General features: G+C 47.4%; 1 protein-coding gene and 1 long non-coding RNA gene across 4 annotated transcripts in view; one reads left to right on the top strand and one right to left on the bottom strand.

The window, feature by feature from the left end:
• Positions 1-7364, top strand: part of LOC116952267 (uncharacterized) — a 58991-nt gene extending 51627 nt beyond the window's left edge. Inside the window, exons 4-5 of one of the 2 annotated variants that reach the window (XR_012946985.1) lie at positions 147-308; positions 870-7364. The gene's annotated coding sequence lies outside the window, so the exon portion shown is untranslated. Of the gene's footprint in view, positions 1-146 lie in introns of both variants that reach the window. The other variant, XR_012946984.1, reaches the window with a different exon arrangement.
• The window catches only part of LOC116952282 (uncharacterized), a 62689-nt gene continuing 49484 nt past the window's right edge, over positions 5128-18332 (bottom strand). For both annotated transcript variants that reach the window (XR_012946986.1, XR_004404413.2), the window contains exon 3: positions 5128-5778. This is a non-coding gene — a long non-coding RNA (uncharacterized LOC116952282). The remainder of the gene's footprint in view (positions 5779-18332) is intronic.

The following is an 18332-nucleotide window of genomic DNA, read 5'->3' as shown; positions in this document are numbered from 1 at the left end:
ATTCGTCGCTTCACTTAAATAACATCGCAGCCCAGCTATGGTGGGTAGCGGTGGAGAAACACAAGCTGAAAACACTCAACCACCCTTGTAATCACCCTCGTAGGTTGTTCGTGAATAAATATTAATCATGCCCTTTATTTATTCAGGAACGCCTCACTCGAGCATGGAGGACTCTCTTTCCGGAGGGGGTCCTACATTGGGATGTTTGGCCCAATTCCATGACCCAGCCGTCTTCACTCGCGAGAGGAGACCGGAGATCCCGGAGATTACCCCATGCGTACGAGGGGGTGGACGCGCCCTACACCGTGGTAGGTGAACGCTGCACGTGATGCACCTTTGGAACAAAATCTATAAACGACAAGAAACCCCCATCGCCTACGCACGTATGTCAACCACGCTCGTCGGAGGTATGGGCCAATGACATCATCATGGCTGAATAACAGCGCAAGCTGGAAAAGCACAAAGTTCAAACGAGACGCACATTCTTCACACATTTCCTGCGTGTCGTTTGAAAGTCATATAATGGTCTGCTCGCCACGAGAGGGCTTCGGGAGAGAGAGTTGGTGTAGGAATGGTGTTCCTCCTCCCTTGAAGGAGCGCAGTGCTTTTACTGTACGGACAACGCTTTGGTTTGCATGGCCACAGCTGCACCACGGTCATGGCCCCTGATCGTGCGAGTCATGGACAATACGACACTCGGAGGTATGCAGGGGCCCCGTGATCGCCAAGCAAGCCACTCAGCCTTTCGGAGGAGGCGCTAAGTCTCGCGCCGTGCAGCACAGAGGCAACGTTGCCCGTCAGAGTTAAGCGTCTGAGAGCCCTCATTACGATATTAGGACACTAATCCGCACCTCCGATTGGCGCGGTAGGCTTCGTACGGTGGAAAAGAAGTTCAACATGCGACACTGTGCCCCTTGTGCCGCTGCCAACGTGGATCGGTTGAACTCGTCCGTGCGCGAATTAGAGGCGGCTCTCGGTAAGTGAGGAAACACGCTTCAACCGGGCACTCTTGCCACCAACGCATTGCAGTACGACGTGGATTGATTGCAGTGTCTAAATATGGCCACATCGCAGGATGCCGGAGAGAAACAGAGGGCGTATTTGCATTGCAGAGAGAGACTGAGAGAGACAGTCGGTCATAGGCAAGATGTCTTGAACACGAATGTTTGGCGGTAAGGGGGTTCCAGCCAAACGCAAGGAGGGCAGAGGAGATTTAACAACCTCTCACCCAGTGGAGATTGACTGAGAGTTTTGATGGAAGGCATTGATTGCTGTAGCTGAGTGTGCGTGCAAGAGAGTAGAGTGAGGGAAGTGCGTGGAGGGGAGTAGAGTGAGATGAGAGGTAGGAGAGTGTGGAGGGGAGTAGAGTGAGATGAGAGGGGAGAGGTAGGGGAGTGAGTGGAGTGGAGTAGAGTGAGATGAGAGGGGAGAGGCAGGGGAGTGCGTGGAGGGGAGTGGAGTGAGATGAGAGGGAGAGGTAGGAGAGTGTGTGGAGGGGAGTAGAGTGAGATGAGAGGTAGGAGAGTGTGGAGGGGAGTAGAGTGAGATGAGAGGGGAGAGGCAGGAGAGTGTGTGGAGGGGAGTAGTGAGATGGGAGAGGAGAGGTAGCAGAGTGCGTGGTGGGGAGTAGTGAGATGAGAGGGGAGAGGCAGGGGAGTGCGTGGAGGGGAGTGGAGTGAGATGAGAGGGGAGAGGCAGGGGAGTGTGTGGAGGGGAGTGGAGTGAGATGAGAGGTAGGAGAGTGAGTGGAGGGGAGTAGAGTGAGATGAGAGGGTGAGGGGTAGGAGAGTGTGTGGAGGGGAGTAGAGTGAGATGAGAGGGGAGAGGCAGGGGAGTGTGTGGAGGGGAGTGGAGTGAGATGAGAGGGGAGAGGCATGAGAGTGCGTGGAGGGGAGTGGAGTGCGGTGAGAGTGGAGGGGTAAGCAGGAGAGAGTACAGAGAGAGCTCCGTCTACAACTCCCCTACCGCGGGCGGCGTGAGGGTGGTTGAGGTGAGCAGACGTGGGAGCCATGCGAGGCGGCTGGGGTCACGATCGCACCGCTCATTTCACTTCTGAGCAGCCGTCGCTTGGCACGGACTCGGGAAGAGAATATGAACATCGGCGCTAATTAATGGGCCTTGTTTGAAAGCAATTAGTACGCACACATGTAGACCGAGGGCCCTTCCTTATGAAAACATCTCATAGGTCAGATATATATATAAAATATTAATTAAATACGGCGACTTGTAACATTCCATAAGAAATTACAGCAATTATAATGGGATCCTGGGAGAATTGCGTGGGATTTTATGTAAATGTTGCACTCAGACCTCTCCCCATGAGTGAACCTGATACCATCCAGAGCTTGGAAGCTAAGCAGCCTTGAGCCTGGACAGTGCTTGGATGGGCGACCACTGTGCACGAACAGGGTGTTATAGGCAGCTGCCAGGCTACGAATTGGGCAGCAGATGGCAGAGCACCAAATCCATCGTCGTACCGTACTACGATCCCGTGTTTCTTATCCTCGCCTTTACCAACCGCAGCCCTGACCAGCGTCAAATAACCTCCCGTGACCTGCACGGAGTTTTTCTTTTGCTTTAGTTTAGTTTCGTTTTTTCGTCGCCGTCGTTCGTGCCAATTGCATTTCTCACAATCGCTGAGAAACCGCAGGACCAGGCTGGGAGGCAGCAGCAAGCAGCCAAGCGGCAAGGACTCGGAGCTACCCAACAGTTGGCCAAGCTCTGCGGCTTTCTGTGCATAAAGATGTTTTAAGCCAATCAATGAGTGCGTGCTCATGCATGTGGAAGGCACGCGCCCCCCCACGTGCGAGGGGGCAACACTATATCCCACACAGAAGGGACGGTACCAGCGCACCTCGTGGCTGCTGCTGCCTTCCATCTGTGGTTCCTCCTCTCGTTCGCTCTCTCCCTTCGAGAGTGCACAAATAATCGGTACAAGTTCAAATTATTATTATAAAAGACCTGTAAAAAATGTTGTTCATGCAATGAACAATATCCCTGCTTGGCAAATTACGGTACGACATTCTGCCTGGCATTCGGGACGGCAAATCCCAAAAGGGCCCTCTCACCTGGATAAATAAAAGGGCCTCAATAATCACTCAAAGAGAATTACAGTAAAACAAAGCGTGGAATATTAATACCCGCAATTAGTACAATTATCACCATTATTGCCCAAGACATTTATAATAATTAATGAAACAGTAATGACATTACTCAAAAATACCATAAAAGTAAATGTATTTAATATATGTATATAATATATATACACCACGGTGTCATGGTTGGGGCCCTGGACTTGCAATACAGAGGTGGCCGGTTCGATTTCATTTCCGGGCACAGCCGTTCTCAACGGGGCAAGTTTCTTGAAGCACCCCCAACCCCCCCCGCCGCCTCTGCCCACCCAGCAGTTTGAACAGCGACAACAACAACAAACTGCCGTCCTGGCCGTGACATCACCACGGCGACTGTGCCAGGCCAGGTGCACTTTGAGGCCACGTGAAGTGTCGAAGGCTCGCTGGCAGGGGGTCACCGGACAGAGCCAGCAGGTGCCATGGGTGAACTGGGTAGACTGGCAGATGCACCACCAGCTGTGTACCCCCTACTATGCCAACTCGCTGCGTTTTAGCTGCCCTGCTATCCGCTCGTTGTTGTGAGCGTCGCTCCTCTGACCTCCATTGTTGCTGGGGGGTGTCTGCCTCCAACTGCCCCAGGAGCAGCGTCCTTCAAGAGCCTCCTCCACAAATCACGAGTACATCAGCAGATCGCGTGCAGTGGGGTAAAGCGTGGGATACTGCTACCTCTTCGAAGACGTTTGGCCAGTGTGAAAGAGTAGGCCAAAATACCCTCCAGAGGGGCTACTCTGGAGCTCGAAGAGGAGGCCCTTCCGTTAGCGGTGACGTGAGCAGGCAGTTGCAGGGCTGCACCTTTGCCACCTTTAATAACATCCTTATTTTGGAAATTACTCCGCGAGTCCGCTTGGCCTAATTGACAACTAATCTCGATGGGCTTCTCACGTGGATAAATAAAGGACCTCAATTATCACTCAATAATAATTAGAATCACCAAAAAGCACAGTAATTAAACTCTGCAATTTTTACTATTTTTATTATTATAATTATTACTCCGCGTGATAGTAATAAAAAATATTAATGGTAAATATACAAAGGAACAACATGAATCATAAAGTCATCGTCATAGTGTGTGTGTGTATTTATGCAGCGGTTAATTTCAGCTGGGTCTTTCTGGGTTGGTGGTGACCGGTTCAGTATTTCCACTCGCGACGACGCTTCAAGCAAAATCTCTCGGCTGGCTTGGAATATGGATCATCAGCATAAGGCACTAAAACTACATTACAAGGGGTACGCTTATCAAAAATAAAAATAAAAATCATCATCATCAATGATCGTTCTCTATATTCCTGCAATCACTATGAATAGTTTAATGAAAAAAATAATTAAAATAAAACATCACAAGGACAAAAATAATGCGAGATGGATGTGGCATGCCCAAGTAGCGCCCGGGTGGCGTTACACGATTGTTGTGGCCGCTGATGCCTCACGCCCACGTGGTGACCCAGACGTCAACCAGCGTGACGCTCAGCCCTGTCGGGGGGGGGGGGGGAGAGGCGCTGCCCTGCCATTGGCTGCTCACTCGACTGTCAGCAGAAAGGTCTCCCAAGCACGAGAGGAAGCTCTAAGATGGCACCTCCAAGAAGGCATTCAGGCCTACTCTTCCACGCTGGAAGGAGTGGAAGGAGTTAGGCGCAAATTTACTCCACCACACCCGCTGGGGTGGGTAGAGGCGGGAGGAGACTGAGAAACTTGCACCGTCGTTTGGACTACCACGCCGGGAGATCAAACCGCGGACGTCTGGATTGCAAGTCCATTGTGCGAACTGTTATCACACTGAGGCAGGTATCTCAGCATAGGTATGACAAAGATAAAGAATCCCCCGTGTTGCCTTGACAGATGTCGGGGCAAGTGCTGTTGGCGAGCACCTATGAAGTACGGTGGCGATGTTTACTCACCGCACCAGGTACTCATTTGAGGCTGAGTCGACCTAGAGAAGGCCCATGACTGGTTCGGATAATCGTCACCGGTGTTGGCCGTGAGCGGAAATTAAGCTCGGGTCGCCGGGTAGCGTAGCGCGCTAACCACAGCGCCACAGACCCCCACAGGAAACGCACATGTACACATATATACACGTACTATGTATATATACACACACCGTTAATACTGAAAATCCACAGCAGCACAAAACACCATTGCAAGGAAGACGACAAAAAAAATCTGTTTACCAACATCTGATCGGTCAAAGTGGCACCGCTGCCTGTAATACCTACTACCATCTGCTCGCATGTGCCTATCGGACGGGTAACTGGATATCTGGACAGATGACAGCTTCCCAACTGCTCCTGCTGCTGCTGCTGCTGCGCTGATTGCCGCTGCAAAATCCGCGCGCCGCTCTGCTAGGAACGAAACGTGCACACGAGGAATCTATTTCGCTCTCTCGCTTGGTCGGGGCCCCTCTGAGGAGAAGGAGAAAAATTAAACAAAGGCAAGATGCGGCTTGGCCCAACGGTATTTTACACAGGTCACTCATCATCATTGTCAGCGGCAGCGGCGGCAGCGGCAGCAGCCACGATCAATCCGCTGCTGGACGAACGCCTCCCTCCTCAAGCCGTCTCCATCTCTCGCCGTGTCGCGATGCATCGTCAGCCCTCACCTGCCATCCCGCGGCTCCGTCTCCGTGGCGGACGTCCTGGCGGCTGCCGCTCAACTGCGAGGACAGAGACAGAGTGGCTGTGGCCGCTTTACAGTGGCTAAAATCCAGACGCTAACCCAGCATTTCAGTGTGAACTCCCTCGCCTGGTATGCAGGAGGTCGTGGGTTCGATCCCGACCCTGATACCTGCACATTTGGGGTTTGCGTGCCTCTATCCCTGTAGTCGCGTGGATTTGTCTCCGGGTCCTCTGGTTTTTCCCTCCACATTTAGAATCAAAGTGAGTTCAGAGCATTTGTCTGCTATAGACTTCCATATAAACTAGTCCTGAATACCTCCAAAACCAAGGTGCTATGCTTCTCACCAGGACTAAAGCAGGACGTTATTTTTCCCCAATTACATTCCTTAAATAATTATCAAATAGAGCAAGTCAAGTTCTGTAAGTATCTTGGGGTCATCCTGGATTCCAAACTGAATTTTGAAGATCACATTGATTATATTGGTAAAAAGACAAAAATAAAAATTGGTTTTCTGTATCGACACAAGCACTGCTTCCCCCCAATGTTCCGTTTGGAATTGATAAAAGCTACCATACTGCCTCTACTTGACTACTGTGACATCGTGTATAAATCAGCCCCAAGTACTGTACTGAAGAAGCTTGATTCCATCTATCACTCGGCCTTAAGATTTACATTGAACTGCCCATATAGGACTCACCACTGTGATCTCTACATTGGGTCAAACTTAACATCTCTTAATGTTCGACGGCTTGTGCACCAGATCTTATTTATTCACGATGTACTTACAAAAAAATCCGCAGACTACCTGCTGGATCTCCTCTCTGTTTCAAAGAACAAATTTGACCTCAGGTATTCGCTCATTTATCAACTTCACATTCCCTATTGCCGTACAAAAACTGGAGGAAGGGCCTTTGCTATTGATGCCCCCAGAGTCTGGAATGCTATTGTCAATAAACTGCAACTTGAATCGCTACCAATGAGATCTTCTCTCAAAACTGCTCTAGAGGAGTTGTACACCCCTAGCTGCCACTGCTATTCAGTGGCCTAAAATAAAATAAAATGTTTCGCTCCGAATGACGCTGCAAACTATTATCTGTATTTTGATTTAGCGTGCTGATCTTAAAGGTGCATTGAAAAATGTTATACTCCGACTGATGCTTCTTTTGTTGTGGAGTAACTCATGCAGCTTGCTATGGCTCTAGGATTTGTGTGTTACATGTTATTTATGTAGTTTATTGTAAAAATTCGGTCACGGGCCCTATGATCACTGTTACATTGCAATTATGGCTTTATTTTTTGGTGATTTGGAAAAGTTTTTTTTGCTTGGCCATGTTTGTTTGTTGTAGTACGGAGTTAGACTGATGGCCTTAATCTTAGTTGTCTTGTGGTTGTTGTTGTTTGACTTGCATCCCACTGGGATTTTTTGCACACAGCGTTGGTGTACGGTGCTTTTTTCAGGAATATTTTGCCGGTTTTTTTCATGGATTTTCTGTTTGCACAGTCACATAGTCACTTTAAGATGTTTTCTTGCTCGTGATTTTGTTTTTTGTTTGTTGTGGTTGCACCCGCTTCAAGAGCCGAATGGCTCACAGGGCTCTACCAAATAAATAAACTGAACCCTCAGCCGGTGAGTGAGTCTCCTGGATTTCACCTGAAGATGACAACACAAACCCGTTGAGACGCGTGAGGCATCTTCTCTTTTGCAAGGGGACCTGGGTGACATCCAGTCATTTTGAAATCATTTTAACCCAACAATTCTGCACCAAATGTAGCAATAATTTAATTAAAGTAATACGAATAAGAGTCAGTGAAAAAAGTGAATTGCCGTTTAACATTTTAAATACGACCAGTTCCCTATTCCTGTATCACGTGACCAGGGTGGGGTGACACATGCCCCCCCCCCCCCCCATGATCCGATCTAAATTCCTAATTTCGATTGGATCATTGGGGTTTATTAGTAATACATCGGCATTTTGCGACCCCCACTGCTACTGTGCAGCATATTATTACGTGCCAGGGACTCTATGAGGTGGTAGGATAATAGTCTGAGTCCCTAATTAGCGATAAGTAACAGCAAAGCAGTTATAAGTGACTCAGAATTGTGCGCAGTTGCGTCTACAGTCCACGACTTCCCTGAAGGCATCGACACCTTCAGCGAGTGCGATGCCGATCACACAACGCGGTTCCAATTCGACCCTCGATCGATGGCTGCGTCATCGCCGCACACGCGTCGAGTAACAAGCAAGGGACAAGTCCTTACTTACCAACAACTCCTTACTTACTAACAAGCCCTTACTTACTAACAACTCCTTACTAACAACCCCTTACTTACCAACAACACCTTACTTACTAACAAGTCCTTACTATAACTCCTTACTTACTAACAACTCCTTACTCACTAACAACTTCTTACTAACAACTCCTTACTAACAACCCCTTACTTACTAACAACACCTTGCTTACTAACAAGTCCTTACTATAACTCCTTACTTACTAACAACTCCTTACTCACTAACAACTCCTTACTAACAACTCCTTACTAACAACTCCTTACTAACAACCCCTTACTTACTAACAACACCTTGCTTACTAACAAGTCCTTACTATAACTTCTTACTTACTAACAACTCCTTACTCACTAACAACTCCTTACTAACAACTCCTTACTAACAACTACTTACTAACAACTCCTTACTAACAACTCCTTGTTAACAACTCCTTACTAACAACTCCTTACTTGCTAACAACTCCTTACTTGCAAACAACTCCTTACCTAGCAACTCCTTACTTACTAACAACTCCTTACTTACTAACAACTCCTTACTAACTAACAAGTTGCACGTGACACACACCGATACTCGCTGTTTGCATAGCGAGATATGTAACCACGCTTGTGTTACTAAGATCCGTGCAGCGGTAACGTCCGTACCGTCGCAAAATGCCCATAAGAGGCTAGCATCTCACTGGGTCCTTACTGCTGCAATAAATGAAAACTAAATAACGATGTATTATTGTAATTTCTTGAAGAAGGAAGGAAAGTTATTCGATTGCCAATGGAAAAAGAAAACATTTGCCAAGCGTGCGTCAAGACGTAAAAATCAAATTGGCTTAAGGCCACCGGATAAACGTTTAAAACAAACGGGGCCCTAATCAAAAACATCCGCGCGATTTCATAGCTCTAAGAGACAGTTTCACACTTGCTCTCGCCAATTTCCGCTGCTCCGCACTGTTTAGGCGCGTGGCGGCGGACAGACTCTAAATAAAAACAGCGATGCCGCACTTAGCCTAACAGATCCCCGCTGCCAGTGGCGGCCACTCCACTGGGTTCGGAGTGGCTGTGCACCCAACGCTCCATTGGTGTGGCTGGGCGTCGTGCAGTAGTAGTACGGCGACGTATCCCGCTGCAGCTGCCGCCCGAGGCAAGGCGAGTCTCTCTGCGGGGCTACACGAACGGGGCAGGTGCCGAATACCGAGACGGAGCACAGCGAGACATTTTCAGGCCGAGTTAACCTAGCTGAGACCCAGGCCAGGTAGAACAACCCAGCTACGTGTCGCTGGCGTTGCGCATAAGCCCACAGCAGCACGTATATCGCGTGACAACAACAACAATAACAAAAACAGCCACAGCAAGCTTGTGCGACATGATCACAGCGCGCTATTTTCAGGCCGAGTTGACGGAGGCGAGACCCACGCCCGGCCGGTTAGACTCAACCTGCTAATTATCACAGGCGTCGTGCGTGGAGGAGCTGTGGATACGAGGGATTTCTAACTCGCGCCGACAGAAGCTGTGAACGTTTGCACGGAGACTCACGATAATGACCGCTGGGGAATTGGCTTCTTTCGAGGTGTAACTCGCGTTCGCGCGAATGTCATGCTCTGCCCAGCGCCCCGTTACGCGACCCCAACCCAGTAGCGGTGGTGGGAGGGGGGCTCTAAGCAGATTTTATTTTGGGAAGGGTCCAACAACCCATTCACCGTCCCCTGCGCCTTCGCTGTAAACGTTCAAACTCCTCATCTTGAGACGACGAGAGAGAGAGAGAGATGGGACAGTAGATCGAGACGTAGCGACATCAGAGAGAGAGAGAGAGATGTTGGCTAAAAGATAGAGGTGGGGGGGGTCAGTGAGATGTCGCGAGATGGGAGAGATGCAGAGCGACACGAGAGAAAAGAGCGGCAGACAAGTTATGGATAAGATAGATTAATGGGCTTGTATATGTTCATTGCCTTTTTAAAAATGTTTATTAGGATCTGAAATTTGAGCTGATATTTGATGCATCCATAATTTATTCATGAATCCGGGGGGGGGGGCCTTGAGTTACTTGGGACTCAAAGCCTTTTGCTTTGAGTCTCCCTGTGCCTCGCGCCGCACATCAACCGCTGGTGTCTCATCAGGTGCCCTTCCTCGCGGCATCATCTTCATCATCATCATTTATTATTTACACAACGCCTCCCATGCAGTAACATCTCCAGGCACCGGAACAAAGGGGAATTTGAGATAATGACTCCGTAAGAGACTGCAGACCCCAGTACCACGTTCAATAATAACGCAGCAGCAGCGAGAGCAGCGCAGAGGCAAGACACACAACGAATGGAGAATAAACAACACCGAATAGCCAGCATCAATCGCTTCATTTCAGCCGGGGACTGTCCAGGCAAAATATTCCTATATCCGGCACAACACCTCCAGCATGGCTCTTGCCATGGATGTGGTTGTTGTGCGCGCCGCTACATTTACCAGCGCCTTGCGGTGAGAAACCGAGACCCTGTGGCCGCAACAACAATTTGGTGACTGGCAGTACCAGATTCTGCCAAGATGGCTTTTGTATCTCCCCCACCCCGCCAACCCCGCGGTGGGAACCATTCTCATAGCAGCCAACAACAACCGCCATTCGCTACTCAGTGGCGGTGACGTCACCGCGGCTCCTGTGCCAGGCTATGTGCACGTTAAGGCCACGTGAAGTATCGAATGCCCGCCGGCAGAGGGTCACGGGACAGACCCAGGTGCCATGGGTTGATTGACTGAGATGACCGGCCCTGTACCACAGCCGCCCGCCCGCCCACAGGTGGCTCACTCGCCACGTGGGCCGTGGCCCGGTGATCTGCTCGGAGGCGCGTGCGGTCGGGCCCAGCCCCGGTACCAAACAAAACCAAGACAACGCTTGCGTCCCATCATCTGTGCGCTCGGCGAGCTGCGAGCGACGTGGCGCAAGACGAAGTGGCGGTAGCAGCAGCAGCAGCAGCTGTCGGCAGTGCGTCGCCGTGTGTGACGCGAGGCGCCAGGAGATCGCTCCCTGCGTGCACTCTGACAACCACGGCCCCCTGGAGCAGCATCCGTCCCGAACCGACGGTTTAATAGGTTGCCGGCGTGGATCGGGCTCATAACGGCCGTGTCGGAGCAGCGAGTCACGGTCCTCGGTCGGGTTGGAGTCTGGTTCTGAGCCAGGTTTTTTATGGCTGTAATATAGCAGCGAGCAGCCATCAATTCAGAAATAGAATCAGAATCTGTAGTTAGACTGCAGGAGGAATCCGATGAGCTACAAAGCTCTTTTTCACATGTCCAGTATCAGCAGATCAGCAAGTTACGACAACAAACAATACACAAACAACGATGGGAGTGCAAAGTATAGAAAAGGTAAATAATTCACAAAAAAATTAAAACAATCTATAAGTACGGCCGATTTTTCAACGCTAAATGCAAGCTTGGGGAAGGCAGCAGAACAAAGACAGTTCCAGACTACGCCAAGACAACACACGGTCCCTCAATGAGATTGCACATTAAAATTGAACTATGCATAGACGGGTAAGGATCAAAGTGACAAATCACTTTGGCAATTTACGATGTCAAGGGAGGATTGCGAGGTTGCTCCAAAACGTTAGTGCTGCAACGGCAAAGGCTTTGTCACCTATTCCATTTCTTTTTCTTGGGGATAGTTAAAAGGCAATTAGATGGACGTCTTTGGCTTCTTGGATTTGACAACGGGGTTAATGAGATAGCAAAGGATTTCATGGATGGACAAGGCCCAATGTAGATGTATTCTTGCATCAAGTGATGTGAGATTGGATTTTCAGTACAGGACACAATGGTGGGTCCTGTATGGTACATCCAGTGCAAAATCTAAGAGCGGAATGATAAAGCGGGTTTAAGTCTGTTTTGTGTTTCATTAGTAGCTGGACAGGGACGGGATGGTTTATAATGGCTGTGTTGGAGCACCGCGTCACGATCCTGGGGGTTGAGTTTGTGAATTGGAGCAGGGTTCTCAGTCGGAGGGAGTTTGATCGCCTCAACGAGGGTTGCCACCTCTGAGTTGCATAAAAGCGGGGACATCATGGGAAGAAAACCATCTGACAATACCGGGAGAGGAGAGAATCACACGCGAATGCATTGTCCTACGTGGTGAATTATTATTACGCAACTGACAAAAAAAATAGGAATTATTTGTTTAATATCCAGAAGAAGAGTTTTAGATTTCCCAGACCCTCAAACATAGAGGATGATCCTGATAAAAAACCAGGACAGGTAGCAACCATAGTCCCCATCCATTCACCCACACGACTTTACATAAACATCCCATTCTGATCTGAAATTGTGTGATGTTGATTTTTCACTTATTTCCATCTGACCCAGCTAAGAGCCCTAAAATGTATGAGCGGTATTTTGGATGACTAACAAACGTGGAAAGGAGGCAGAATGAATAAGTTTGAGCCTTAGTGAGGGATTCTAATATTCTCGCGAAGGCTGGAGAGGTTTTGGCATGTGTTGAGAAGAGAGAAAGATGATGCAATTACAAGGGCTATGGAGATTAGAAACACAGATTAACAGCAGAGACTCACATAGAGACCCACAGACTCGCATAGAGACCCACCACACAGATCCACTGACTCACACAGATACTCATAGACACATGCAGGGACCATAGACTCATCACACAGAGCCCCATAGACCAGTGGCGTCACTAGGGTTGGTGTCACCCAGTGCGGTAACTCATGGTGTCACCCCCCGTGGACCTCCTCCCGTACCAGACCATACAGAATCCTTAGTAATGTTTTTTGTGCTGTTACTCGTAAATCGTAACTCCCGTATATCACTGAATGTAATGGCAATAGTAGTGACATAAACTAGAAAAAATAAAATTACACCTTTAAATTACAATATCATACGCACAGCCTAAAAGTATTCACATAGTATCACGTGGTTAAAGTGAAAATTCGGTAAGAAAACAATAGAATTCTAAGTGAAAACGTTGAAGAACTACATCAAAATTATGTTCATTTTAACATTAAACTTTACCGTTACATGAGATACATTAATGTATTAGGTTTGCATAATCAATAACGGCCCAAATAATGTAGAAGTTGTTGACAAATGCATATGGGAAAATACTCATGAATTAAATAATACCAAAAAAATAAACAGGAACAAATACACGAGCATTTCAGCACTTGGTGAACATCTCGACGAAATCAGAACTTTCCTTTCCTGGCCTTCAATGCTGCAAACTTGTGAATCACTTCATCGAAATCACTGCCTCTCGCCAACTCACTTTCAAGTGACAATATCGCAAGATCAGAAAGCCTTGACTGTCCCATGGTAGATCGCAAATAGTTCTTTTATAATTTTCAGCTTTGAAAAGCTCCTCTCACATGAAGCCACAGACACACAGATCGTCAGAAATAATTTGAGGCTTATTGAAAGGGTTGGGAGAGATTCCACGAAGTCCCATTCAGCTATGAATGTCAAAACGTCTAATGTTGCCCAATCTTTGGCTTCTTCCAGATCAATCTCTGCTGCTTTCAGATGCCTCCTCACTCTCGGATACCTCATCATAGAAATTGGTCAATTTTGGAATGGACACCTTTAACTCTTCTTCGGTGGCAGATATGAGACTCTTCGCTTGAACAGCCTCAAACGTGGCTGCTACTTCCTTGATGGCTCTTGATCTGATCTGGAGAATGAAAGCGATCGATGCACTCAAGCGTCGCCCTCTTAATTTCTTCTTGCAGAGTCCAACATCGCTTGCCTGCTCCCCTGCCATCCTCTTCTTGAACCTGGCTCTATTTCTCCCTACTGCAGTTTCACATTCGTCTGATGTTAAAAGCGCCCTTGTTCAACTGCACGCTCCGCTAGGTGACTGCGCTCCTCGTGCAGAAAAAGTCTTGGCGCCTCGATCTTTGTCACCACCTTGTCGAGAGTTAAGCCCTGAGTCTGCAGGTACTGCTGTGTAAGATTAACTTCCTCAAGGGCATCACACCAGGAGTACAGGTGGGCACAGAAAAGTTAAATCACAGACAGCAGGCAAAAGACCTTGTGCTGCTCCTCGTGTCTCAATTTTCGTGTGGATCACAAAGAGCTCCAATCGCCGCCACAATTGTTTCTTTAACTGGCTTAACTGCAGCATGATGAGCACTCCAGCGTGTTGCTGAGAGCCTTTTTGACTGACACTCCGGTGTGGTCAATTAACGCATCCCGTCGATGGGTGGAAGCAGCAAAGAAATACAACATTGTCTCAAGAATACTCTTTGGTTCTATTCGGTAAAGTCACGTATTTTTTACCAACGTGACTTTACCGAATAGAACCAAAGAGTATGGATCCTTGCAGTCACGAAAGCTTCAAATCTAGAATTGTCTCAAGAATTCTAAAAAAATGTCACGCACGATGTTTTTTCAGCAAAAGGGTGCTGACCGCACAGGTTAAGCGAATGGTCCGCACATCCATGAAAAATAGCTTTCTTGTTCTTTCCCTGAAGAATGGCTTGTACACCTCCATGGATTCCAGTCATAGTGACAGCCTTATCGTAACCTTGAGCGCAGCACATCATGATGTCCAGCCCATCACTTTACACTTTTTCAAGAATGTCAGAACTGAGGTCAGCAGCTTGTTTCCCCTTTAAAGGGAAACATCTTAGAAATACTTCCTTCACTTTTCTATTGTTGATTGCACACGCTTTTATTGAACTCGCTCTGTCTGTTGTTGTCGTATCCTCAAATATTGTAACTCAATTTCAACCGTCTTCCCAATGTCGTATCGACTGCAAACTTGGTATAGATATGTCATACTGATGACAATACTATATTCTACCATTAAAAATTAAAATATATATTTTCAAGCAATCTTTTTACGGCTGTAATTGTCCACGTTAACGGCTCAAATTGTCAACGCGCAACTCCCGTTGGCTGTAAATCACCACGCTCCGTTACGTTGTGGCAAGCTTCGGGGAGCCACGCCGAGGGGCGATGGGGGAAGGGAGCACGGTGGGGAGGGTCAGCTCGGAGTTGACCGGGGGGGGACGCTCCCCGACGTTGTGGCAAGCTGCGGGCCCACTTCCTGGAGTCGTGCAGTTCTGACATTACTCGTACGGTACATTTCATTAAAGCGTGTTTTAATTTTTTTTTTATTACACGATTTTATTTACATATCTGATAACTTAGGACATCTGGTGAGTATATGATATGTCAGGCGTGCTGTCGAACATGATCCCAAAGTACTTTGCAGACTTGATGTCCTTGACAAGCTTCTCGTGCACATGGTTTGCCAGGGCACATCTGAGTTTTTGATGCACGATAAGAGACAAATACTTTAAGTTTACATGTGCTCCGCTTTAATCTCATTAGGTGCCCTTTCAGCACTGGATCATATTTTGAAAGCATCTCAACCATCTCAAGAAATTTCCTTTATTCAATGAAGGTTCATCTCCCTTGTGGCCACGGAATGCCAGATCCTGTTTGGCAAAAAACAATGCGATATCAAACAATCTGTGCAAGATGTCCTTCCACTTTTCTTCTCCATTTCCATCAAAGCAATAGTTTCGGCATCAATGGTGTTGTGCAGCCTCGGTCCTGCTGCCAATGTTTGACACTTTTCAAGCCAACGCAGGTGCTCTTTGGGATGTCCCAAGGTCACGCACTTTCGGGCTCAGTTTCCACCACCTCTGAAACCCAGTCACAAATGTGGATGTCGTGTCTGTAAGCACTAACGGCAAACAGTCGGCAGCAGAAACAGTAAAAATTATCGCTGACGAGTGAGTAAAGTATCCATGACCGCAGAATTTTCTCGCCATTTGGCATCACCTTGTAAAACCGCTCTGTTTGCAAGCTGGCGCACATCTCCCTTGGCCTGTGCATCTCGCCACTGCAAGGCCCGGACCATCTCTGTTCTGGAAAGAAGCTCTTCCCCTGTTGATGATTTCAACCCGAAAATTATCTGGAACTGGTATTTCCTTAACGTTACTCATCTCATTTACAGTATCATGGCTAGAGTCACTTTCAGCACTCTCTTCTGCTTCAAATGCTTCCATTTCCACTCCTTGCTCTTCTGCAGGATGCATGCTAGCATTAGAAGAATCCGCTGTATCAATTGGAGACTTACAAGCAGTGTCTTTTGATGAACCCTGGACATCAACCGGTCTTTTGACATATTGAAGCATGGATCCGGCAAATGTTTTGAGTGATTTAATTCTTGCCCCTTTTGCTATCCTTTGCTGGCATCCACTTGGCCTCTTTGATTTATGCACTCCATGTGGCATTATAGAATATCCCTCCACAATAAAAAAAGACAAATGAGCAATATTTGAAAAAATATATAAGAAAATCTAAAATGTAAATCTATTGGATATGTTAGTTCTATCAAATGCAAAATTAATGTGTCACTCTTTGTTAAACTATAATTCAAACTTAAGCCCTGAAAATGTCATTAAAATCAGATATAATTGCAAGACAGTGATGTTTTAAAGTAAATTTAAAAAACACAAAAAAATTTAATAAACGGAATTTAAGATTAAAGTTATATTTCTCAACATGGGTAGTGAGCGACTTCTGAGACACGTCGTGTAGAAGGCTTCTTATTTATTAAGAGCACACTGGCCGATACATTTATGTGACGCAGCTACACTTAGCCGACCCTAACACGCAACCCCATGGTCGGTGTCCAACTTCGCGGATGCCCGACTAGCGCAGCGACGGTGAGAGCCTCGCAGGAGATCGGCCACGCGGTCGGACGACGTAGAGAGATGACGTAGAGAGATGACGTAGAGAGATGACGTAGAGAGATGACGTAGAGAGATGACGTAGGGAGATGATGTAGAGAGATGACGTAGAGAGATGACGTAGAGCGATGACGTAGAGAGATGACGTAGGGAGATGACGTAGAGAGATGACGTAGAGAGATGACGTAGAGAGATGACGTAGAGAGATGACGTAGAGAGATGACGTAGAGAGATGACGTAGAGAGATGACGTAGAGAGATGACGTAGAGAGATGACGTAGAGAGATGACCTAGAGAGATGACGTAGAGAGATGACGTAGAGAGATGACGTAGTGAGATGACGTAGGGAGATGACGTAGGGAGATGACGTAGAGAGATGACGTAGGGAGATGACGTAGAGAGATGACGTAGAGAGATGACGTAGAGCGATGACGTAGAGAGATGATGTAGAGAGATGACGTAGAGAGATGACGTAGAGAGATGACGTAGAGAGATGACGTAGAGAGATGACGTAGGGAGATGACGTAGAGAGATGACGTAGAGAGATGACGTAGAGAGATGACGTAGAGAGATGACGTAGAGCGATGACGTAGAGAGATGACGTAGAGAGATGACGTAGAGAGATGACATAGAGAGATGACGTAGAGAGATGACGTAGAGAGATGACCTAGAGAGATGACGTAGAGAGATGACGTAGAGAGATGACGTAGAGAGATGACGTAGAGAGATGATGTAGAGAGATGACGTAGAGAGATGACGTAGAGAGATGACGTAGAGAGATGACGTAGAGAGATGACGTAGAGAGAGAGATGACGGCGAGCAGCGACGCAGCCAGGACCCAGGACCCGCAACAGCACCGATCCTCTGGTTCGGGGTGCCCCTTATATACCCCCCGGCGTGGCCAAGCCCCGCCTCTGGCCACACCCCCAGCCACGCCCCCTTCCAGAACGCTCGAGCAGGTTCCTGGAGCTTCTCCACTGACTCCGCCTCTCACCCTTACCCCAGAGACGCCCTCCTCGTTATTAGGCATTACGTAATGTACCCACGAGCCTTCAGGCCGACAGGTGGCACCCTGTCATTACACATGTAGCAAGCAAACAAAGCATCACCCCCCACTTCACGTTTTAAACTGTCCATTTCTCTATTTAGTTATCAAAGAGTTATATAATCAATAATTCTCCAACATGTAAGTTTATTGTAAATTATAATCATGCTATAATACGTGATAAATATAGTTGTAAATTGCTTAGATGTAATATTTCTTAGACTATATGAATATTAACAACAAAGTCGTTTTGTCAAATTTTTCTACATTGAATTAGAACATTATTAGTTACAACATTTTTATTAACTGAGCGGAAGCCTTTTTTTATTTTACTCGTTCTTTTCATTTAATTACTACTAGCTAAAACACCAGAAAATTTGACAAAGTCAGCGGCTATAAAAACACGAGCAGCGACGAAAACAACAGCACGTGCTCGCAGCTCGTGCAGACGAAACCACGTGGCTCGAAGCGTCACTGGAGTTGGGTAATAATGACAGCTCTCACCGGACAGCATTAGAAGGTTCAAAAAGTAAATTAGCATAGTAGAGTTTTAACTTGCAATTTTTT

Source organism: Petromyzon marinus, chromosome 46 (assembly GCF_048934315.1).
Source record: "Petromyzon marinus isolate PM22_M1 ecotype Great Lakes invasive population chromosome 46, UKy_Petmar_22M1.pri1.0, whole genome shotgun sequence".
Classification (NCBI taxonomy): Eukaryota; Metazoa; Chordata; class Hyperoartia; order Petromyzontiformes; family Petromyzontidae; genus Petromyzon; species Petromyzon marinus.
The sequence above is the reverse complement of the archived record's forward strand: the minus strand, read 5'-3'. Positions and strand labels throughout refer to the sequence as shown.